Source organism: Apodemus sylvaticus, chromosome 3 (assembly GCF_947179515.1).
Source record: "Apodemus sylvaticus chromosome 3, mApoSyl1.1, whole genome shotgun sequence".
Taxonomy (NCBI): Eukaryota; Metazoa; Chordata; class Mammalia; order Rodentia; family Muridae; genus Apodemus; species Apodemus sylvaticus.
In genome coordinates, this window is record NC_067474.1 from 159,913,250 (window position 1) to 159,938,440 (window position 25,191).

At 38.5% G+C, this 25,191-nt stretch overlaps 3 protein-coding genes and 1 pseudogene across 6 annotated transcripts in view; 2 read left to right on the forward strand and 2 right to left on the reverse strand.

Annotated features, from left to right (window-relative positions):
* LOC127681631 (gastrula zinc finger protein XlCGF26.1-like) overlaps window positions 1-15,672 on the forward strand; it is a 117,080-nt pseudogene extending 101,408 nt beyond the window's left edge.
* LOC127681600 (oocyte zinc finger protein XlCOF6-like) overlaps window positions 1-25,191 on the forward strand; it is a 1,434,619-nt gene that overhangs the window by 212,099 nt on the left and 1,197,329 nt on the right. The gene's annotated exons all lie outside the window — the stretch shown is intronic.
* Window positions 1-25,191, reverse strand: part of LOC127681615 (oocyte zinc finger protein XlCOF6-like) — a 988,257-nt gene that overhangs the window by 153,561 nt on the left and 809,505 nt on the right. The window lies entirely within an intron of this gene.
* The window catches only part of LOC127681617 (oocyte zinc finger protein XlCOF6-like), a 1,149,846-nt gene that overhangs the window by 60,706 nt on the left and 1,063,949 nt on the right, over window positions 1-25,191 (reverse strand). The gene's annotated exons all lie outside the window — the stretch shown is intronic.

A 25,191-nucleotide genomic window follows, 5' to 3' on the forward strand; every position in this document is an offset into this window, starting at 1 on the left:
CCACTGCTGGTGGGGTTGCAAATTGGTACAACCACTCTGGAAAGCAGTCTGGCGGTTCCTCCGAAAACTGGGCACCTTACTTCTAGAAGATCCTGCTATACCACTCCTGGGCATATACCCAGAAGACTCCCCACCATGTAATAAGGATACATGTTCTACTATGTTCATAGCAGCCCTATTTATAATTGCCAGATGCTGGAAAGAACCCTGGTATCCCTCAACAGAAGAGTGGATGCAAAAAATGTGGTATATCTACACAATGGAGTACTATTCAGCCATTAGAAACAATGAATTCATGAAATTCTTAGGCAAATGGATGGAGCTAGAGAATATCATACTAAGTGAGGTAACCCAGACTCAAAAGGTGAATCATGGTATGCACTCACTAATAAGTAGATATTAACCTAGAAAACTGGAATACCCAAAACATAATCCACACATCAAATGAGGTACAAGAAAAAAGGAGGAGTGGCCCCTGGTTCTGGAAAGACTCAGTGAAACAGTATTTGGCAAAACCAGAACGGGGAAGTGGGAAGGGGTGGGTGGGAGGACAGGGGAAGAGAAGGGGGCTTATGGGACTTTCGGGGAGTGTGGGGGCTAGAAAAGGGAAATCATTTGAAATGTAAATAAATTATATCGAATAAAAAAAAAAAGAAAATCATGAGGCAAGGGCATCGAAAGTTACTATCCGGATTCCTTTTAAATGCCAAGAGACACTTACATCTGAATGGGGTCTGTGCTCTCAGAACCATGTACTTTGAGGACAGACTCCCAGGTCTGGGCTTGTGTTTTTGAGCTCTCACTTCCATGATGAGCTGGACTCAGTTTTATCCTGTCAAAATCATCATAACAGTTTTGAACCTCAGAAGTCTCCTGAGAATCCTGGAACTTATAATCATGAAAAGTGTTGATTTCCTAGCTAGAATCTCTAAAGAGACTTGGGTAATTCTGGAGAATCTTTTCCCTAGCCTATGCAGATACACATGTATGTACATTGAAAAGTATAGAGAACAATCAGGAATCAATCTATGAACAAATGGTTAAACAGTGTTGTATTTATTATAGTTCTATTTGTAGTTGTGGTTTGTTTATTTGTTTTTAGAAAATTCTGGAGATTTTTTCCAAGGCATTTCTCCATTTTACACCAACCCCACACTACAAGCAGTAAATAATATTGTGCCATTATTTCAGTTCTTTGACTGAGGTATTCCAGCAACTATACCATGTTTTCAAGCCTGATATTTGTTTCCCACAGGAAGGTTTAGAGTTATTTCTCATCAGCTCACAGCATTTTCATTTCCCTTTTCATTTCATTTTTGGGGTTATTTCTACCTACTTATTGAACTCAATTTTCCTATCTAAGTTGTCCTTGTTTCCTTCAGATATCTGTTATTATTTTCTGGTCCACTAATCATTTTGTCCCTGTCTTCTCTGATTTCTGTTGATTATAACTCTGGGTTTTCAGTTCCTCATCTTGGATATCATATACTTTGTTCTCCTTAGGGAATATATATATGGTCTATACCTTGAGACTAGGACATTTTATCTTAGCTTTACTTCATTTTGGATATAAGTTGTGAGTATCACAATTTAGAGGCCTTATTCTCTTTTTTTTAGCCCAGGAGTTTGGTATCTCAGTGTGAGAATTTCCACAACAAAACATGGATCTGAATGGGTCAGAACCCAGATGCAGTGTCATACTGCATCCAGTTCTGGTCTGGAATGGTGGCAAGCTTGTGGGGAAGCTGTGTCCACTGTTGTAGTTGTATGGAAGTCAGGCTGCAAAAGAGTTGGGGGAGTGGTTCCTTGATTCGGGGAGGGCCTTCCTGCCTGATTAGATGCATTTAGGAAAACAAGAAAACAAGCAATGAAGTAAGCAAGCAAGGAAAAACAATCAATCAATCAAACAAACAAACCCAGATGAGAGGTACTGGGAAGCTCATTCATTAAAAGAGTCCTAAGCAGGTGGGTTCAGAAGAAACATGTAAGAGGAAGCTGCAGTATATTGGGTGCCTCCAGAAGGAGTTGTCCCAAGGAACCAGGCAATAGTGACAGGAAATCCCATCACTCTAGCATTCCCTGTGTGTCTTGGCTGTCCTCATGGTCAGGAATTCTGGGGGGAAACTAGACCCAAGTATTTGAGATACTCAAAAATTTCTGCAAGTTTCAGTTGCTGTGTGGGCCTTCCTAGAGAGTCACCAGCGATGAGTCTGTTCTGGAACCTGCCGGTTCAGAGAAACTGGCAGGGGTAAAGCAGGTGTGTGACACAGGTGCATTTTTTGTTGCCACACTCACTATTCTGTGGTGCATGTCTTACAATTGTCAGGAAGTTTGAGATCCTATTGAGGTATGAGAAACCTGAGTGGAAGGCCATAGATGTAATTTTAGACAAAACAAAACAAAAAACAAACAACCAAGCAAAAACAGGTCTCAATTTGAGATATATCCAGCCAGCTACAGCTGCTGGGACTTACTGGCCCTACTACATTATTTTCTGAGTACTTTCCCCTTAAGAGATAAGAATCCTGCTCAGTCAGCTAACCTGCTGCATCACGGCAGGTTTACATACTGAGCAGGAATATGCACTGGTATGAAATACATCAGTCAAGTCCTGGTGATCTTTGTGGTTTCAATATCTGGGCATAACAATATGAGCTAGGGTTCAGTGTAAGTTTTTAATCAATGTTATGATTTCCTGAACATTCCTCTAAAATAACCTTGTACGTCATATGCAGTATCTGTAATTTGTACATGGAGATTGTCTTTGGTAAAGTCTTAACAGAGCTCTTCAAATTAAAATTCATCCATTCTTTCTTAACTCTTGTGTTCCTCCATTTGCCACTTTAAGAGAGTAGCCTTTTGCCAGGAGAATGAATTCATATGCATCCCCAGAGTGCTTTGTAGATATTAGTCATATGAGGATCCACTGCAGATTTGATTGGATCAGAAAATGTACATTGTAAATCACCTTCACACTGACTATAGATATTCATATTTATTATTTAAAGTTACACTTTCAATTAATTTTACAGTGAGGTATGGGCATTTTCTGATATAAGTACTCCATTTAGAAAATGTGTCTTCATGGGCTTAGATATTAGTGTTACACCTTAGGACTGAATAAAACAGGAAGACACGGTAGTAGTAAGGTATGGCCAAGTAGAAGATATATTGTAGGTTCTGGTAACTCTGAGTGTCGCCAGGAAAAAACAATCCCAGCACGTAAGCAAGCTTTATTTATCAGATCTGGAGACACTCGAGAAGTAGAGGCCAGCAAAAAGAATGGGTAAGGGAGGCGGGAAGAGAAGTGCCCCAGAGGGCAACAGAGAAGCAAGAAGGAAGCAAGAGATCCAGAGAGAGGGGAGGGTCCAGCAGCCCCTTTTATACTGAGTCAGCCTACCTGGGGGTTGCCAGGTAACTCTGGGGAGGAGCATTCCTGGCTCTTATCAAGTAACTGTGGGGGTGAAATTTAGACAGAATGCTAACAGGTCTCCCCTGTTAGTAGGAAGAAGAAAGGAATTTGGTTTAGGCAGATTCTATTTCCAATAATGATTCTGGAAAATTTCATTTTGAGTAATATTAAATGTGGTGTTATCAGTTTCTCATTATAGCCAGTGCAGTCACCAATGAGTTGATTGTAATATTTAGATGTGAATTTCTAAAATAACGTTGCCCATTGAAAATAGGTTTTTTTTTTAAGATTTATTTATTTATTATATGTAAGTACACTGTAGCTGTCTTCAAACACACCAGAAGAGGGTGTCAGATCTCATTTACGGATTTTTGTGAGCCACCATGTGGTTGCAGGGATTTGAACCTAGGCCCTTAGGAAGAACAGTCAGTGTCCTTAACCGCTGAGCCATCTCACCAGCCCCAGTTTTGTTTTGTTTTTTTTAAGTCAGAATGAAAGCAGTCAGCCTCCGATATCAGTGTGACACAGGCCACTTATACACGTAGCAAATGTCAATAGTGGATTCCCCACCTAGGGCCTTCCATATTGGATTTTAGGCAGATTCCCAGTGTAACGTATGTATTTTTTTTCCTGTGGAGCTGGTCTCAGCTTGAACCAGAAAAAATTCTGTTACCCACAGATAGTCTTCCCACTATGATAGTAGTGGCCATGCCTTGCCTGTCATATTGAGATTGTTGTAAACCAGACGGAAGTCTGGTATGACTATTGATAACTCTGCCCCTGCCCCAGATTGCAAATCAGTTCTGACACTATGAATGCTGCTCACCAAGGAGTCCAGGTGTTTGATGACAGAGTGAATGATCTGATGTGAGTTGGTTTTTTGAAAAGGTGAACTAGCTTTCTGAGTCACATATTCTCTCCACTCTACATGTTTTTCTGTCCTTGAATTTTGTTCTCACTGATGCACTGTGTAGAATTGGGCCTAATTAGAGTGGGAAAATCACTGTTGACCTTTTCTGACTGTAGGCTGTAGATTTGCGTCTTTATATCTTTATTATTCTTTTCTTACATTCTTGAGAGCATTTATATTGAACAATCTCTAATTTTTACCACAGAGCTATAAAAGTACCTTTTATTCTCATAATGTAATATGTTGTTGTCTGAGAAGATCACTGCCTTTGTTAAGCTAGGTCTAGTTCTGGAAGACTCTAGCCTCCCTACAATCTTATCTAAACCTCTGAAATTTGCTGATGAATAAGCTCCCCCTTTCTTGTTCCTTCTCAACTCTTCACTGCCTGGTTCAACTCAGCTGTTCTGACTCCAATTCCTCTGTGTCTAGCATGTTCTCTCTTCCCTTTAAAACACTTCCAGTAAAACTGTTTTTTTCTCCCTCTTTATTGCTCTATGTACTCAATTCTACTGCTCTCCATGAACTCTCCTGTATTCCTTTACTATTCCCTTCTTTCTGTACTGTCTTTCTCTCCCCTAAGTACCTTGTTTTCCTCTTTTCTCTTGAGAGTTGAGCATATCCTATTTTGTCAAATCTTTCTCTGATTTGTCACCTTTTTTCCCACCCAGTTGTATATCACTTTCAAACATGGGTGCTTCCTTCTACATACTCTCCAACCTTCATCATTTGGGTCTGAAGTGACTATTAAGGGCTTGACTGTATTCCAATCAGAGTGATTGTATGTGTGTTGTTGGGCAGAACCACACGCTAAGTAGAAACAGGTTCAAATATCCCAACGTAATTTATCTTTCACTGAGTATCTTTGAGTCTTATGTTGATTAGTTTTGAATGTCAGAACTCTCTTGCATTCTTGATGTAAACTCAGCTTTCCTTCCATTTACATATAATTTAATGACAATATCTGTGTTTGTATATATTCTGGCAAATGCTCTGTAAAATAACAAACCAACTTTGTATGATGTCTCTGTACTGTTCCTCTTCTTTGCGCTTTATTTTTTTTTTTTTCACTTTTTCGAGACAGGGTTTGTCTGTGTAACCCTTGTTGTCCTGGAACTCACTCCATAGACCAGGGTGGCCTTGAACATCCACCTGCTTCTGCCTCCCAAGTGCTGTGATTAAAGGCATGCATCACCACTGCCCAGTGGTGTTTATTTCTTAACTCAACTCAGATACATTTTTAATCACCAATGTGTTTAATCTATTTACATATGCAGAATCAATTAGCTTGTGAGATCTTTTTTTTGTGTAAACATAATTTGGGGAAGAATAAAACTCAACACACACACACACACAAACCAAGAAGCCCTGCCCTCTGAAAGGTGTCCATGAGCTCAGAAATCTGTACTTTAAAGACAGACCCCTCCCCCCCATGTCTGGCCTGGAATTTCTGAGCTCTCACCTTGATGCTGAAATGAAATCTATTTTATCCTGTCACAATCAACAGTTACTGAACCTCAAGTCTCCTGAGAATCCTGGAACTTTTACTCATGAAAAGAGTTGATTTCCTAGCTAGAATCTCTAAAGAGACTTGGGTAATTCTGGAGTGTCCTTTCCAGAGCATATGCATATGCACATGGGTATATATAGTCTATTATAGAGAACAACCACATAACCATCTACAAAAATGACTAAACACTTTCAGCTTCTGAAATTTCCTGCTTAATAAGCTTCTACTTTCTCTGTTTTTGTCCGGTGCAGGCTGATGTTAGAGAGAGGACTCAGATCATACTCATATTCCTTTCCACACTAAATTGTCACTCCATGCTCTCAAGTCTGTAGAAATGTTGACAAGATTCCTGGTATCATTTTACTTTTAATGTATTTTTATGTTCTTTAGCTTTGTCTATAATGGGGTTGTATTAATTTCATCTTTGTGCTTTTCAAACCCTGTGAAATTTGAAGAAGAGTCCCAATATTTGAAACTTGGAGAAGAACAACAAAAAGAATGAGTGCTTCACTGGTAAACACTCCACAGGTCAGTGTGCTGTCTACATTTGTTTTAGAAATCTCATTATCAGTCAAACCATTCAAAAGTTTTATTATCTACATGTGGTAATGTTATCTAAAGGGCTTATTTTCTAAGATCTTCATTTTCTTCTAACATAAAGAAAATTTAATGTTTAAGACTTTCACATATATAACAGCATGCTATTTTCACTGGATTTTCTACTGTTAGGCCATTCAATTTCCATGGACTGAAGACTGCAGGTTTCAAAGAGAATCTATTGTAAATGATTCTCAAAAACTCTATCGATAGCTAATTTCTACATTGGATGGAGTTGTGTACTCTTATATTACTGTGGAAGGAAGTCTCGTTTGTCACAGAAGTTGCTTTTCGAAGGTTGTTATGGTTCCAGACAAAAGCTTGTGATTGTGGGTATTGAAATGTGTGGACACTGATGTCGTGCGCAATGTATGGAAGAGCACAATTTGTAGAAGGATGAAATCATAAGAGCCTCACTGTCTTCAATCCTAATCGCAAATATATTAGATCACTAGAGGAACAGATGATGGCAGAAAGAGGAAAGAGTGTCTCTCTTTGGCCATAACAGTGCTTGCTGTGTTTGTGAGCAGATGCAGATTGCAGTATTCTTTTTTTTTTTTTTTAATTTTACAACGTTTTTGTCTTTTATTTATTTTTTACACTCCAGATTTCATTCCTCCATACTCCCTATCCACCATCTGAGTGCTCCCCATTCCATTCCTTCTCCCACACTTCCCACCCCCTCCCTCCACCCAACCAGATTTCTAAACTCCCTTGTGCCTCTACTCTTTTGAGGATTAGGTTCATCTTCTCTGATTGAACCCAGCCTCAACCCTCCTCTTCTGTGTGTGGTAGGGACATCATATCAGCTTGTTTATGCTGCTTTGTTGGTCCAGTCTTTGAGAGATCTCAGGGGTCCAGCTTAATTGAGACTGCTGGTCCTCCTACAGGATTGCCCTCCCACTCTGCTTCTTCCAACATTTCCCTGATTTAACCAAAGTGGTCAGCAGCTTCTGTCCATTGGTTGGGTGCAAATACCTGCATCTGACTCTTTCAGCTGCTTGTTGGGTCTTCTGGAGGGCAGTCATGCTAGGTCTCTTTTTGTGAGCACTCCATAGCCTCAGTAATAGTGTCAGACCTTGGGACATCCCCTTGAGATGGATCCCACTTTGGGCCTGTTGCTGGACCTTCTTTTTCTCAGACTCCATTTCCATCCCTGCTGTTCTTTCAGACAGGAACAAATATGGGTCAGAGTTTTGATTGTGGGATGGCAACCTCCTCCCTCACTGGATACCCTGTATTCCTGCTGGAGGTGGGCTCTATAAATTCCTTCTCCCTACTGTCATGCATTTCATCTAAGGTTCCTCCCTTTGAGTCCTGAGAGTCTCTCACCTCTCAGGTCTCTGCATTCTGGAAGGTCCCACCAACCTCCTACCTCCCGAGGTTGCCTGTTTCCATTCTTTATGCTGGCCTTCAGGGATTCAGTCCATTTTCCTCACCCAATACCTGATCAGGATCCCTTCTTCCCCTCCCACTCCCACACCCTCCCCATCCTTTTTACCTCCCAGATCCATCCCCTCTTACTTTGATTGCTTTCTTCTCTCTCCTAAGTGGGACTGAGGAGTCCTCATTTTAGCCCATCAGCTTGGTGTCTTTTTGAATTCTATGGACCGTATTTTCTTTTTTTTGGAATTGCTTGTGACATGGTGATCATGGGTGTGTTTACACCTGAAACCTGTTTGTGTCGAGAGATACTGCCCAGTGAGGTGCTCAGTTAGTTCTCAGTTTAGAAATGGTTATTTCCCTTTGTCTTTTGGTGTATGAGTTTATTTCTGAGTCTTCCATTCTATTCCATTGCCCTACCTGCCTGTCTCTTTAACAGTACCATGTGGTTTTTATTACTATTGCTTTGAAGTAGAGCTTGAGGTCAGGGATGGTGATTCCCACCAAAATTCTCATTATATTGAGAATAGTTTTTGCCATCCTGGAATTTTTGTTATTCCAGATCAATTTGGAAATTGCTCTATCTCTATGAAGAATTGAGTCAGAATTTTGATGGATATTGCATTGAATCTATAGATTGATTTTGGTAAGATGTCCATTTTTCCTCTATTAATCCTGCCAATCTTGAGAATGGGAGATCTTTCCATCTTATGAGGACTTCTTCTTTTATCTTTTCAGTGAAAGAGTGGACAGCCTTGACTAGTCCCTGATTTTAATTGGAGTGCTTCAAGTTTCTCTCCATTTAATTTGAAGTTGGCTATTGGTTTGCTGTATATTGCTTTTATTATGTTTCATTGTGGGCATTGAATTTCTGATATTTCCAAGATTTATAACAAGTAGGGATGTTGTATTTTGTCAAAGGCTTTTTAAGCAGCTAATGAGATGATCATTTGGTATTTTCTTTGAGTTTGTTGATACAGTGTATTATGTTGATGGATTTCTGTATATTGACCCATTCCTGCATCCCTGGGATGAAGCCTTCTTGATCATGCTGAACGGTCATTTTGATGTGGTCCTGGATTTTGTTTGCTAGTATTGTTATTCAGTACTTTTGCATTGATATTCATAAGGGACATTTGTCTGAAGTTCTCTTTCTTTGTTGGGTAGCTGAGTGGTTTAGGTATCAGTGTAACTGTGGCTTCATAGAATGAATTAGGTAGTGTTCCTTCTGATTCTACTTTGTGGAATAATTTGAAAAGTATTGCTATTAGGACTTCCTATAATGTCTGATAGAATTCTGCACTAAACCCATCTGGCCTGGACTTTTTTTGTTTGTTTGTTTGTTTGTTTGTTTGGGAGATTTTAATGACTGCTTCTATTTGTTTTGGAATTTTGGGACTGTGTAGATGGTTTGTCTGATCCTAATTGATCCTCCTTGACCTTGGTACCTGTCTAGACAACCTATTTCAACTAAATTTTCAAGTTTTGATGAATATAGTCTTTTGTTATAGGATCTCATGTCTTTTTTAAATTTCCTCTATTTCTGTTGTTATGTTTCCTTTTTCATTCCTTATTTTGTTAATTTGGAATCTGTCTCTTTGCCCTTTAGTTAGGCTGGCTGAGGGTTTATCCATGTTTTCAATTTTTCTCGAAGAACCAGCTCCTGGTTTTGTTGATTCTTTGTATATTTTCTGTGTTTCTACTTGGTTGACTTCATCTCTGAGTTTCATTATTTCCTCACTTATATTCCTCTTGGGAGTGTTTGATTCTTTTTGTATTAGAGCTCTCAGATATGCTGTCAAGCTGGTAGTGTATGATCTCTCCAGTTTCTTTAAGAATGCACCGAGAGCTATGAATTTTCCTCTTAGCACTGTTGTCATTGTCGCCAATAAGTTTGGATGTGCTATTCCTTCATTTTTGTTAAATTCTAAAAAGTCATTTTTTTCCCCCTATACTCTTGCCTTAGTACATTATCATTGAGGAGAGATTTGTTGATTTTCCATGTGTATGTGGACTTTCTGTTTTGGTTGGTATTGAAAACAATTCTTAGTTCATGGCAATGTGACTGGATGCATAGGATTATTGCAATTTTCACGTACCATTCGACCTTTCTTTTTTTTTTTTTTTATTTCTGATTATATGGTTAATTTTGGAGAACATACCATGAGGCATAAGAAGAAGGTATTTTGTTTGTTTGTTTTATTGTGAAATGCTCATTCAATGTCTGTTAAATCCATTTGGTTTATAACTTCTGTTAGTTTCATTATGTCAGTTTAGTTTCTGTTTCCATGATCTGTCAACTGGTGCAAATGTGATGTTGAAGTCTCCTACTATTATTGTGTCAAGTTAAGTGTGTCCCTTGAGCTTTTGTAAAGTTTCTTTTACAAATGTGGGTGTTTTTGTATTTGGAAAATAGATTATGAGAACTGAGAGTTCATGTTGTCAGATGTTTTTCCTTTCATGAGTATGGAGTGTTGTCCTTCCTCATCTTTTTGATTGAAAATCAATTTTATTCGATATTAGAATGCTGCTGACTCTAGCTTGTTTCTTCGGTCAATTTGCTTGGGAAAAGGTTTTTTTTATAGACAATTTGCAATAGACATATATAACCTGTGTATTGTAGTTTTTGTAAGATAAAGCAAGAATTGAAAGTCATACTTATCCATGCAAGCTACCATTCTGATATACAAATGAGGTCATATTCCAAAGAAAGAAAATAGTGTTATATTATAAGATTGAGATGTTCAATAAAGTCAATTCCATAAGAAATAAAGTATTCCACATTTCTGAAGTGTTACAATAGTTTTGCCTCAATTTGAAACAAGATTTGATCAAAGAAAATGATTCTGCTTCATCGAAATGCATCTTGTCGTATGCTGTTTATTTACACATACATACCTAAGTATTACGTTGTGAAAGACCATATGGAAGGTACGAAGTTTTTATTATGTATACTTTTGCCAGCTTTTATTTAACTTTAAAACATGTAATGCTCTCTAATAGAGGTTTTTCTAATTTTTCAAAATGTTTATTTATTTATTTCATGTATGTGAATACACTGCCTTAGTCTTTAGACATACCAGAAGAGGGAATTGAATCTCCAATAAGGATGGCTGTGAGTCACTATTTGATGGCTGGGAATTGAACTCCAGAAGTCTGAAAGAGCAGTCAGTGCTCTTAACAGCTGAGCCATCTCTCCAGCTTTGGTTTTTTTCTTTTCTTTTTTTCTTTTTATTCGATACAGGGTTTCTCTGTCAACCCCTGGCTGTCCTAGAACTAACTCTGTAGACCAGGCTAGCATTGATCTCTACTGCCTCTGTATCCCAAGTGCTGGGATTAAAGGCATGTACAAACACTGCCTTGCCATGCCTGTTTTTTTTTCTTAATACTTAGTTGTGAATCTACTTTCATAAAATAATTTGTCTAAATATTTGATTCTATATGTCATTTGGAATGTTTAATGTATAACCTGACTTTGTAGTCCTCTTCCATTTAAGGAAAAAACTCTGACATTTAGTCCATCCATTAGTTCTCTATGTCATATTCTGTTTATTTTAGGAAGTTTGTAGTCTTTTATCTAGGTGTCAAAATGTTAACTAGATAATGCTACAAAGCAGTCATGTGAGACCCAGCTTCACACAGGATTGAACAAGTGTCCATATTTGAGCAAGGTGCATATTATAGATTTGAAAACATATTTTTCCTCATCATAACTTGACCATCTGTGATGTGACACAGGTATTCTGCTTAATATCAATGCATATTTCATAAAGGTACTTTAATTGAATATAGATATCAAATGTATGTGGTATATTCTGAGAATGCTTGCTCCTTTTAAGATGATTCTATCATTCATTCTCAGAGGTATAAAAACAAGGAAGTCTATGACTATTTAAGTAAAGTATATTTTATTAGAGTTAACATCTTTTTTGTATAATGTATGTTGGTTTCGTTTGCCTTAAATTATGCATATGTGTTGTATATTCGTCCTGTCAGTAGCGTTCAGCAGAAATCATTGGACTTTAAAGAACTGGGTTAAAAAAATCCATGGAGTAGTGCCATGAGGTTGTGGGAAAATCATTTTATAATATAGGACTTTAAAAAAGATAGTGTACATTCCCAACAGCAAACAAAATTTCTGAATGTAGTGCTTGTGGAAAAACTTTCATTTGCTGCTAAGGTCTCAGAAAGCCACAGAAAATTCATGAATGTGAGAGCCTTAATAAATGAGACCATTATAGTGAGCTGTTGTATAGACTGTCTATGAAAGAGCAGCGATTCATACTTTCAGACACATCTCTATTAAACTTTTAGAAAACATTTGTCCTTCAATATTTTCCTTTTTTCATCTATATCAGTATCTCCTATTCTTTCTGCCATTTTATTAACGTAGGAAAATAATATTGTTCAGTAGCATATTAAATAGTTTTCTATTACAGGGTTTGTTAACCTTCAATGATGTGTCTTTGAACTTCTCATTGGAGGAATGGGAATGTCTCAATTTTGCACAGCGGTCATTGTACATAGATGTAATGTTGGAGAATTTCAACAATCTATTGTTTTTGGGTAAGATTCTACTTCCTTTTGAATTCCTGAATCTTTATTTGAATTTCCTTACATTCTGTTTATGTAAACTCTCTGAAATGTCAAGAGACCACGAGACTAAGGAAAGTTCTGGTTAGAATCACAAATTTTTCATGGGATTTCCCTCTCAGTTCTATGATTTCTTTTGAAGAGTATCCAGTGCTATATTCTTTGATATCTTTCCATACCTCTTATATAACTTTACTTGGAAATGTCCGAATTGAAAAAAAATTAAATGTTGAGAACAAGGAATTGTATTTCTATACACATAATAATTTCAGCAAATAAAATTACTATTATATTAACTCTTCTTTACACATGTGATGAGAGGATTTTCTATTCTGCTTCAATCTATTTCCTGTTTTATAGGGTTATTTTATGTTTATGGTCCTCCCTTACTTTAGGGTGGGGATGTTTCCTTCTATGATTTTGGTGAAGATGTTTTTGGGCCCTATGAGCTGAGAATCTTCACTCTCCTCTATTCTGTTATTACTAGATTGTGTCATTTCTTTGTATCCTGGTTTTCCTGGATGTTTTGGGTTACAAGATTTTTATATTTTAAATTTTCTTTGAGAATTTTGTCAATATCTTCTATGGTATCTTCTATACCTGATATTCTCTCTTTTATCCTTTGTATTCTGTTGATGTTGCTTACATCTATAAATCATGAAATTTTTCCTAGGTTTTCCATTTCAAGGGTTGCCTCCATTTTTGTTTTCTTTATTGTTTCTACTTCCTCATTTAGGTCTTGAATTCCTTTGTTCAATTCCCTCACCCGTTTGTTTGTGTTTCCCTGTATTTCTTTAATGGATTTATTGGCTTGTTCTTTTAGGGCTTCTAACTATTTATCAATGTTTTCCTGTATTTTTTAAGTGCATTAATTATTTTAAAAACTCTGTTTTATTCATGAGATAGTATTTTAGGTCAGCTTCCTTTTTTTCAGGTGTGTTGTTTTATCCAGAGCTTTCTGTGGTGGGAGAACCAGCTTCTGATGACAAAGTATTTTAATGCTTATGCTCTTCCACTTGCCTCTCACCATCTAGTTATCCCTAGTGCTAGGTGGTCTGTATACATTGATCAGATATCTACTTTGTGAAAGTTCAGTACTGATCAGTCATGTTATTTGTCCTAGTTTCTGCAAAGTGCTATTTTTAAAACAACATTTAGAAGGGTATTATCATTTCTCAGTAGATGTAGATCAGAATTGTGGTTTTTCTAAGGATCCAAGTAATCATTATGAAAAAAGAAAAAAGCTGTTTTGAGAGCACGAATTCTTGAGAAGATCTAATTAACTTGAAATATCAGCAAACATGCATTACTGAATATCTTTTTCCTCAATACAGTAATCCCTGCCATCTTTATTTTTACCTTTTAGAAAATCATCTCATACATGGAAGACATCAGAAGGTCTTAGATCAAGACACAGAGTGCAATGTCCATGAACATGTGAATATGCAAGAGAAGTCTTATAAATGTAATGAGCTCAGCAAAATGATTAATGAATCCACCCAAAGTACACCTGATAAAACTAACCACAGAGATGCCTCACTTCAATCCTCAAACCTGAAAAGACTTAAAATTGGGAAAACCAGAGAAGTTTCCAAATATAAAGACTGTGTAAAGTGTTTAAATGAGTGCTTTATAAATAATCTAAATCAAGGAATACACATACGGAAGAAAGAAAACAACAATCCAGAATTTGATAAGGGTTTTGTATCTAAACATAAACTTATGCTGAAACCAAACAATAATGGTAAGAAGCTTTACAAATGTAGTCAATGTGACAAATGCTTAACCCAAAAATGCAATCTTTATAGTCATCAGAGAATTCATACGGGAGAGAAACCTTACAAATGTAGTGAATGTGACAAATGTTTTACCCAAAAACTCCATCTTCAACTTCATCAGCGAATTCATACAGGTGAGAAACCTTACAAATGCAGTGAATGTGATAAATGCTTTACTGGACAATCCTATCTTAGGATTCATCAGAGAATTCATACGGGAGAGAAACCTTACAAATGTAGTGAATGTGACAAATGCTTTACTGACAAAAATCGTCTCAGGATTCATCAGAAAATTCATACAGGAGAGAAACCTTACAAATGCAGTGAATGTGGCAAATGCTTTACCCAAAAATTTAATCTTCAAAGTCATCAGCGAATTCATACAGGAGAGAAACCTTACAAATGCAGTGAATGTGACAAATACTTTACCCAAAAATTCAGACTGCAATGTCATCAGCGAATTCATACGGGAGAGAAACCTTACAAATGTAGTGAATGTGACAAATGTTTTACCCAAAAATTCCATCTTCAAATTCATCAGTGAATTCATACAGGTGAGAAACCTTACAAATGCAGTGAATGTGATAAATGCTTTACCCAACAAGCCCATCTTCGGATTCATCAGAGAATTCATACAGGACAGAAACTTTTCAAATGTAGTGAATGTGACAAATACTTTACTGATAAAAACACTCTTAGGATTCATCAGAAAATTCATACAGGAGAGAAACCTTACAAAGGCAGTGAATGTGACAAATGCTTTATCCAAAAATTTAATCTTCAAAGTCATCAGCGAATTCATACAGGAGAGAAACCTTACAAATGCACTGAATGTGACAAATGCTTTACCTGACAGTCCTATCTTAGGATTCATCTGCGAATTCATACAGGAGAGAAACCTAACAAATGTATTGAATGTGACAAATGCTTTACTGACAAAAGTAGCCTTAGAATTCATCAGAAAATTAATACAGAAGAGAAACTTTACAAATGCAGTGAATGTGACAACTGATTTGCCAAAAAATGCAGTCTTGATCGTCATCAATGAATTCATACAGGAGAGAAACCTTACAAATGCAGTGAATGTGACAAATACTTCAATCACAGTGTTAGTCTGCAATGTCATCAGAGTATTCATACAGGGGAGACACCTTACAAGTGCAGTGAATGTGACAAATGCTTTATCCAAATATGCAGTCTTCATAGCCATCAGCGAATTCATACTGGAGAGAAACCTTACAAATGCAGTGAATGTGAAAAATGAATTACCCACAAGTGGAATCTGCAATGTCATCAGCGAATTCATATAGAAGAGAAATCTTACAAATGCAGTGAATGTGACAAATGCTTTACTGACAAAAGTAGTCTTAGAATTCATCAGGGAATCCATACAGGAGCTAAACCTTACAAATGCAGTGAATATGAGAAATGCTTTACCCAAAAATACAATATTCATACTTGTTAGAGAATAAATAAAGAAGAGAAACTCTAATTGTATTGAATGTGACAGTTACTTTATCCACAGTAGCAGTCTTAGAAATTATCAGAGAGTTCATACAAGAGAAAAATCACAAATGCAGTGAATGAAACAAGTGCTTTGCCCATATTAGCTGTCTCAGAAAACATCAGAGAATTTTTATAGTAGTGTAAGTTTAGAAATTGTACTGAATGAAGAAATCCTTTACCAAGGATGGACATTTTAGAATTATCCTGAAAATATGTACATGAGAGAAATGTTTCAAATGCAGTGGTGGTATAAACACTTGACTTCTGTCTCTTATGCCACAGGTAATACATGCATGTACTGTGTGTATAATGATTTGGGAACCTCAACAAGAAATGTCTTTCATGAATTCTTAGGAATATGAGAGAAAAGTCTACCAAAAATAAACAAAAATGTGGCTTTGTCATTTTCAGGATAGACATCCATATTTGAAAGGATAGAAAATACAGCCTAAGTAATGACCCCAAATAATCAAAAGTTTAAAATGCTATCTTGCTCCAAAGAAGCTCTAACACCAGCCTTCTAAGTAGCCCTAAACACTTCACATTACAGAGCCTGCCCTTTGTTAAGAGCTAGGCAAAAAGGCCTTGAATAAGTGATCCTGGCCCCGTAAGGTAACTAGAAATGAGCTAATTATCTGTTTATCTTCCTTCTGTAAACTGCTAATGCCATTACCCCCCAACCCAATATTTTTAGACCCCAGCAATTAGCTTAGCACTGTGTCACTGAGTAACTTGCCTTTCTGCCCTCGGCTTGAGACCTTTTGCCTCAAGAGATAGCTCACCCTGCCCCAGGAGCTAGCTCATCTGATGACTGGTCCAATGTTTAACTCTACAATGCCCCAAGAATGTTTGCTCCAAATAATCATTAACCTTCCTTAAGGCATAAACTATTGCCTGACTTGTTCTTTCTGTGCTTCCCGTCCCGTGCATGATTGTCTTCCACCCCTTGCCTTGTGATTTTTTTCCTTTTAAATAACCCTGACTTGAGTTGCTCAGGGTTCACAGTCCTCTACCCCTGCGTTGTGTACAACTGTGGAGCGCAGAGTGTCTGGAATAAAAATCCTCTTGCTATTGCATCAAGACTGTTTCTCGTGAGTGATATGGATGTTGTCTTCCGAGGCACGGGGTGCTGGGGCGCCCTCAGTTTTTGGTGGGTGTTACATATTGTGCTATGTAACTGCATGTCTCTAAACTCTTTAATAGCATTTGAGCCAAATTCCTTTAAAACTCAGAACAATGCTACCTATTGGCTCATACAACAGATCATTTTAGTACCATTTCTTGTTGTGTCTTAAGATTACATGCCATGTGATCACGTATTATGAAAGTTGTGTAAGTGCTGAGGGAAAAGTGAGGAACACAAATTTCCAATGTCCAGTTCAAGATCCTTCTACATTTTCTTTTTTTCTTAGCGAACTTTCATAGAAAACTTTTTACAACTTAGAGATAAACACTAAAATCACTTTTCAAAGTACCTCCCTTTTTTTTTTTCCAACTTCAACTACCAGGCTGTAAGTTTGAACCCTGCAATTCCTGGGTAGAAAAAACAGAGGCTTCACTGCTTAGACCCTTGCTGTTAGGCTACCGGTGGTAATTGCCTGAGCCAGCAGCTTTTAAACCTTAGAATGAGCAAAATGTTTTAGGACATTTTTAGAAGTTATCATCAGTATTGTTAGAGAGTTAGAGCATCTGGACACCATCAGTCTTTAAATCCACAGTAGAATCCTGCTCTGTGTTTCCTTTCAACCCCCTCCAGGCTGGGAGGTGCACAGCAGGCCTTCATCTCCAAAAGACTAGATCAGAACTCTGGTCTTTGTGTGGGGAGTGTTCCATTGCATAGGCTCTGGTAATGGGATAGCTTTTCCTTGCCTCAGGTGATCCATATGTTCGTCTTGAGACTCTGATGAAATAGCATATAGAGGCACAATTTGTTTCACAAAATCACTGCAATTGGAGGTATCCAGACGTGTGAAAGAAACTGAGGCAGCTTTATCCTCCGAACTATGGAAGGAGTTCTCTGTAATCCTTGTGTAGCCTGTAGGAAGCCCTGAGTTCAGTCCCTTGCACTTCCCACATGGCAGCATTAGAATGTAAACCTAGCACTTAAGGAAGTGAGGCAGCAGAAACAAAAGTTAAAAATTAACCTTGGAGAGACACTGAGTTGGAAGTCAGCCGGGGCTGCTTGAGAAATCCTATCAAAAAATGGAAGGAGGCAGGGGTGGTGGTATATATCTTGATCCATGTCTGTGTTCAAGGTCAACCTGGTTTACATAGGGTGTTCAGGGAAGACACCACAGTGAGATTCTGTCTCTAAATAAATGAATTATAAAATAAAGAAATGAATAAGCCATGTGACTAGACTAGATTTGCTTCCAAAGTTGTAGTTGTGCTCTAATATTGCAAGAAAAAATTAAAAATTTTTTAATAAGTTACAATAAAAATTGCCAGTGTGTCATTGGCTGCAGTTTTCAGTTTTTGGTCTAGTTAAAGGCTCATGATTTTTTAACATATTTTGTGATTAAGATAATTTTAAGAGTGATACAGTTGTGGCCATTATAGGCCTATTTCCACTTTTCCACAAGATTATTGGCTACAATGGTAGAAACAAAATTAAACCATCCAAGATTGAAAAGGAGATCTCAGTGGAAATTTATTTGATATCACACAGGCTACTTTGATTACTGTGAAACAATGAGTAGAATTTTTCTGGGAATCCTGAAATTACAGTTTCCTTTTGTTATTTGACCCTCATACAAGTCTTTGCAGGACAGGTGGGTTTGAATCTGGTATTAGACAAAAGGCTCAGAATAGAAGATATTTACATTTGAGGAACCTCATACAATGTCCTTGCCTAGGGTCAGGTTTTGGTGGCACATGCCTTTAATCCCAGCACTCAGGAGGACTTAAACCTGTTTTCAAGGTAGAAAACGTTTGTTCCTTCATTCAAACAACAATCAAATTGGTTATTACAAAACATTGATGGTTGATCTATTACATGGCAACCCTTTTTAGGCAAAATTAATAATTGTTATCCAAAAGATAATTTGTTACTATCAGATCACATGTTTGTTCCTTTGAGTTTCCCCCTGCTTCAGCCCAGGTACCTGATTTGGGTGCTATAGCGACTGTTTTTAAGATGTTAAAAATCAAGCTTTTAATAATAATAATAATAATAATATATATATATATAGGTTTATAATTACTTATAAATTGTTTCCTTTTTAATACTGCTAATTCTTAATTTTTACAATTGTTTATGCAAATGTAATTCAAATTTAAAAAGATATGTTCTTTTTTTTTTTTAAAGATTTATTTATTATTATATGTAAGTACACTGTAGCTGTCCTCAGACACACCAGAAGAGAGCATCAGATCTCATTATGGATGGTTGTGATCCACCATGTGGTTGCTGGGATTTGAACTCAGGACCTTTGGAAGAGCAGTCAGTGATCTTAACTGCTGAGCCATCACTCCAGCCCCCAAAAGATATGTTCTTTAAATGAACATATATCTAAGAGGTAATCCAAAGGCTGAGAGACAGCCATGAGTGCTGGGAGCTGAACTCCTGTATTTTACGGTTGTAAGCCTGGAGAGATGGCTTAGCGATTAAAGGCTAGGCCCTCAATCATATAGCATGGGGCTCGGATCCCAGGAACCACATGGTGGCTCGCAACCACCTATGTATGATAAAATATGACACCCTATTGGCATATCTGAAGACAGCTACAATATACTTATATATAATTACTCTTTGAAAAGGTGCCTGGACGAAGACCCCTTAAGTCAAGGCACATAAAATTTGTATCTCAGACAGGCTATATAGAAACAATCAGATGAACAAGCATATTATTTATATCATCCATAGGATAATGGCTTAAAAAATAATTTTGTATTTTTGTGCACATCAAATTAAAGATTTGTTCTTGGTGTCCTCAATTTCTACCTCTACCACATAATGGTGTTAATTCTAGAGGACTTAATTAATTATTACAGATAAATGATATTCATATTTCTAATTTAAGAGTTTAAAATATGTGCATGTAACTAATGATTCATCCTTTAGGCTTTCTAGTTGCAACTGCACTAAGAGAAAAAGCAACTAAGAAATGCTATGTTTATTTTCTATACATGCTGCCTAAAAGGTAAAGAGAGGGGAAAATTCTGACCCTGTGCATATTATTTAAATTATGCTTGTATATTTTTAAGAAAAATTTAAAATTTGGATGCCAAGGAATTCCATTCTCAGTGTATATAACATCCTGTAACTGGGCATACTGATGCCTGGGTGAAATGAAGGAAATCACTTATTGACATATGCCATGATCCTGACTTAATATTGGGAAAGAAGGCGTGTCTATGTCTTTTCCACAGAATGCTGTAGAAGCATGCTAGCTGCTAGAGTGATTGGTGTGGCATGCTGAAGATATGCTGACTGTGGGCTTCCTGAGTGTCCAGACAATGGTAACATAAGAGCTATTTTGGGTATATGTTCTTGACTTACTTTAATTGTGAAATGTCCCAGATTGGATGAATTGCCTTGCTTCAAGCATTTAGACTTTGTGGAACAGAACATGGAGACTATTCAGCTAGCTTAGAAAAAATTAATCTAAAGAGGAGTTATAATGTGACTCTTTTCTTTCCTTTAATGTGATCAGCTAACTAAACCATAGACTGGTCTAGAAATAAATCCAATATTGGAGATTCCAATTATGAAGATGGCTAATAATCTCCTTCAGCCAGCTGAGTTAATTTAAAATACAGTCTCCACTTTTCATCTATGAATCTGGCATTAAGAAAAAGTATCTTTATTTTGTGTTCTTTTAAATATACAAGTGTTTAGGTGACATATATTTCTGCCTGTGCATCTTGTGCATGCTTGTGCCCATGAAGGCCAGAAGAGACCATCACATTTCCTGCAACTAGAGTTACAAAATTATATGAACCACAATATAGTTGATGGAAATTGTACCCGGGACCTCTCAAAAAGCAACCATTTTCATTTCCTCAGCCATTTTTCCACCCTGAAACTGGAACTTGCAAAAAGATCTGTATGTGCAAACATGTACAAAAATGTCTAGAGAATCTAGAGAGATGTGTTCAGTTCTCTGCGTCAGAGTTAAAGGCATCTGTGTACCACTGGATATGGGTGATCCAATGCCAGCCCTCTGATACAGAGGTGTCTTAGTTATTTTTCCACTACTATGGTAAAACAGCATGACCAAGGCAACTTACAGAATGAAGGTTTTATACGGTTCCTGAAGATTAAAGCCCATGGAGAATGGCACATCATGGAGGTTGGCAGCTGAGCTGGAAGCTGAGAGCTGAGGGTTCATCTAGAGATCCACAAAAAGGATACAGAATAAATGCACTCAGAAGAGGGAGTCTTTTAACTCCCAAAGCTCACATCCAGGGGCTTTATTCCTCCAAGGTGACGCCTTCACAGAGACTACAGACAATATGTTCATTCAAACCACCACAAGTAGTATGTGTACTTATAACTGCCTAACCACCTGTCACATGTCAAAACTCAAATTTAATATTCTGCAACATAGAGCACACAAGGCATGGGAGAAACACCTGTCAAATATGTTTCTCATGAGGATCTTACCTGTCAGCTTCCCACTATATCCTTCATTTTGATAGTGGGTCAACCAGTTTCTAGAACTGGACCCAGAAAGGGGCATGAAGATACCTGGGACCTCAACAGAATCCTTCCACTGAGATCAAGGAGAGAGCACATTCAACATAAGACACATTTTTCAGTGAGTACCATGGTAAGACACTGTATTTGTGAGGATATATTGCACACATGCCATGGCATGCATATGAAATCCTGAAGACCTCATTGGGTGTAGGTCCATATCTTACACCTTGAAGAGTTGTGTTTCTTTGTCGTTCTTCCAATTTGTATGCTTGGTTATCTTGCCCATAAGCTTTGGGATTCCTCTATTTTGGTCTTTCACATCCACATAGGATTATGTACACTTGGAATGCACATCGGTTTTGGAATCAGGTCATTAAACTTATATTGGAAGGTTCCTTATCCATTGATCCAGCTCCACAGTCCTGAGATATTTAAACACTGACTTTCGTCTAGCCTGCTTTCGGGACACAAACCCTATCTGTATGGTAGGTAGATATCTATCTTGATCTGAGAGCTAGAGAAAAAGCTAGGACCCCTAAGCGGGGTCCAGTGGCACACACCCATATCCCATACTGAGGAGATAGAAACAGAAGGATCAGAAGTTCAAGGACATTGTTGGCTATATGGTGAGTTCCTGGCCAGCCTGGACTTTGTGAGGTCATATGGGAGAGAATACACAGAAAACAGCCACACTCCCAGTGGTGGGTTTTCATGCCCTGGTTCCTGGTTTCTTTTTTAGGCAAAGGGAGATCAAATGAGACCATGACTCCTGGACCTCAAGGGGACCAGCAGGAAAGAAAGACATACATGGTAACAGGAAGTGTAGGGTCCTGAGCTTTATTAGCACACTACTTATAGCACTCCCTCCCCTCTATTCTGGAACTCCCACTTTCAATACTTCTGGAAACAGAAAGGACAACCAAGGAGAGACAGCTCAGTGACTTCCATCTTGGCCACTATCAGCTCTCTGGTGCTTCTCCTCAGTGGAAGCTGATGGTACTGGTAGAATATTGTCACTGTCTGGATACTCAGTCCTCAGGGCTTCCAGTGGGAGGGACAGCATTAGGCAACCTGAGTCTGTGATCAGACCAGTGGTGGCAAGGCTTGGAAGTAGAACAGTTAGGTCATAGGGGGGAGCTACTAGGGGATACATGAACAGTAAAATATAAGGTTCCTTGTGGATAGATTGGGCACAATAGCCACAACTTCTGTATCTTGTGAGGGCCTCCTTCCTGACTAGAGTGGAACAAGTATCAAGGAGTTTCAAAGTTGTATGGGACCCCTTCTCAGAGCCTTGTTTCCTCATATTGAAAGGATCTGTCTCACTGGGATATATTCACACTCTAGGTTGGGACACACCCTGAACCCTACCATGTGTTATCAGCTTGTGGCAGATAGATGCTGGCACTGTGCTGCTCCATAATACACAGTGGTCCAGAGGTCCAGACCTAGACCTTTGTTTCAGAATTTAGAAGCAGGATATCCCAGCCAGGCAGACAGTGCTTTGGAAAGCAAATGTTAAAGGCATTTGCCATACGCAACTATGGGAGACCTCCCTGAGCAGCCAAGATCTCCTCCCTGGGGCAGATTTGTCTACCCACTGGTTCACCTTGGGTCACCCCAAACTCAGTCCATGTTGACCTGGCCACCAAAACCACACCATATCTCAAGATGGAGGAGAAGGTAGGGACATTAGAAAAATTCTTTGCACAGTGGACTTGGTCTTGAACAACTGAGTAGTATGACTTAACTAAGCCACTCATGAGAGGACAATACTGAGTATCGTCCTTTGGGAACCTCTTTATAGTTGAGCCAAAGGATCTTTCTCCTCCTCTCTTCTCCAATTGCAGCTACTTTGTCCTCCATCAGTCTTAACCAGAACACCTTTTAACTCCCATCCTCACTTGGATATGATATGCAAAATGGAAACATAAGGGAAGATTCTCACACTCTTGGACACTGCAGATGGCTGGGTCCCTTGGGGAAGAAAGTGTCCTAGGTTGCTCAGGCAGGCAGCTTGGCTTGGTGGAAACTGTGTGTAGAAACGCTGAGAGGCCTTTTGCAGGGGAGACTAGAGCAACTCTTTAGAGGAAGACCTGTTCCATTGTTCCCTTCTGTGGGTCTCAATGAGAAGAGGCAGTCCTTAGTTTTAAAACATTTTTTGTCATAGAAGAGAGTTGAGATGAGTGAAATCATATCCTACTTTCTCAGGGCAGGCCTGAACTTAAATACCTTGTGTAGGGTGGAATGTCTGGGAAGGAGAGCTTAATTGTCTAAGCCTCTCAGGCCTTTAGGTACCTCATTAGAATGGAGATCTGCCATGAGGCTACCTGCTCTGTAGTCACATTCTTCACTTGTGGAGGGACTTGAGGCATTGCCACCTGTGACTGATTACCACAGAATTATGGAGAGCTGAGGCCTCCAGTCAGGAGCCTGGTGTCTAGGCGCTTGGCAGGCAAACACCTACTGTCCCTTGCAGTTATCTGCTGGGCCTCCAGGGTTTAAACGTAGTTTGACCAGAAAACAGACTGCCTTTCAAGGTCCCACAAGCTGAGCTCAGGAAAGTAACCAGGGTTTGAGTGGGGGCAGTAATGGATATGAGAGAGAAGAATTAGGCATGAACAGAGAGAAGGAAAGGAAAAGGAGAGGGAGAGAGACAGAGACACAGAGGGAGAGATAAAGAGAGCAGATTTAATCAGTCAGTGTGTACAAGAATTTTGAGCCAGAACAGCTGATTTGAGCAGCTAGCAAGAGCCTAGGAAAACCTAGGAAATATGATCTTATTCAGCCTTAGAGCCTGAAAATATTCTAAGCCTAGATAGTATTGTATAGAGACTAGAAACTATGACTAGGCTAGGTAAGCAGACTGAGGCTATAAACCTCAGAGATGACAATTACCACAGGGGCATAATATTACCTTTACAGAGCTCCTACTCTTAAGCAAGGAATGTGCTTGGGAAAGGGCCAGGACCTGTGGGGTGTGATTATATGAGATCCTGAGAACCCAACTGTTGCTTCCATGTGGGGCAGAGGCTATTAGTCCCAAGTCTGCTGTAGGCTTGTTCAGAAATGTTCCTGATATACCCTGTGTTCCCTGTGAACAGCATGGATTTGTTATCTCCTCTGGAGTTTGTCGCACTCTATGATAATTTCTGCTGCCTACATAGAAGTCTCCCATTTCTTTCCATAGTTCCCCTCTAAGTAGTTTACTAGAGGCTGTTTTTCTTAAGACACTTACTGTGTGAGACAAAGTTTGTACAAGACCTCAGTTCATCATACAGTGAACCCCAAATGCAAACAAGATTAAACAAAATCAACCATGGTTCAGTAGGTGGAGCAAGCAACCAGATGACAGGCGGAGAACCCGGATTATTAAAAAGAAATCATAGAAAGTAAGATGGAGTTTGGTGCAAAGACAGAGATGCACAGGAAGAAGCATTGAGGTCCATTCAGTTTGGATGAGATCATGTGAGAAGGTGAGACAGAAAGAGCTTCCTTCTGGGATTTCACCTGAAGAGGAAGGTCTGCAGGTGCTTTCTCTGCCTCTCTGAGCTAGCAGGCTTCCACTCAGCACCTGGCTCCTGAGTGTTCCTTGGGAAAATTGAATGACTTAGAATTTATCACACGCAATAGACCTCTCTACTGCAACGATTACCTTTTCCATTGTTCTACTTTTGCTAACATTCTCATCCTCTGGGGCTTTCCACTTAGGACCTTGTCACAGAAGACTGACCTGTTGTTTTAGGGTACTGGTGTACTTATGAAATAATTCTAGGAATATCTTTGCTGTGTAAAACTCCCATTTGCCTATGTGGCTGGAACTGCAGTCTCTAGTCTATATTGAAATTGTTCAAATCATAT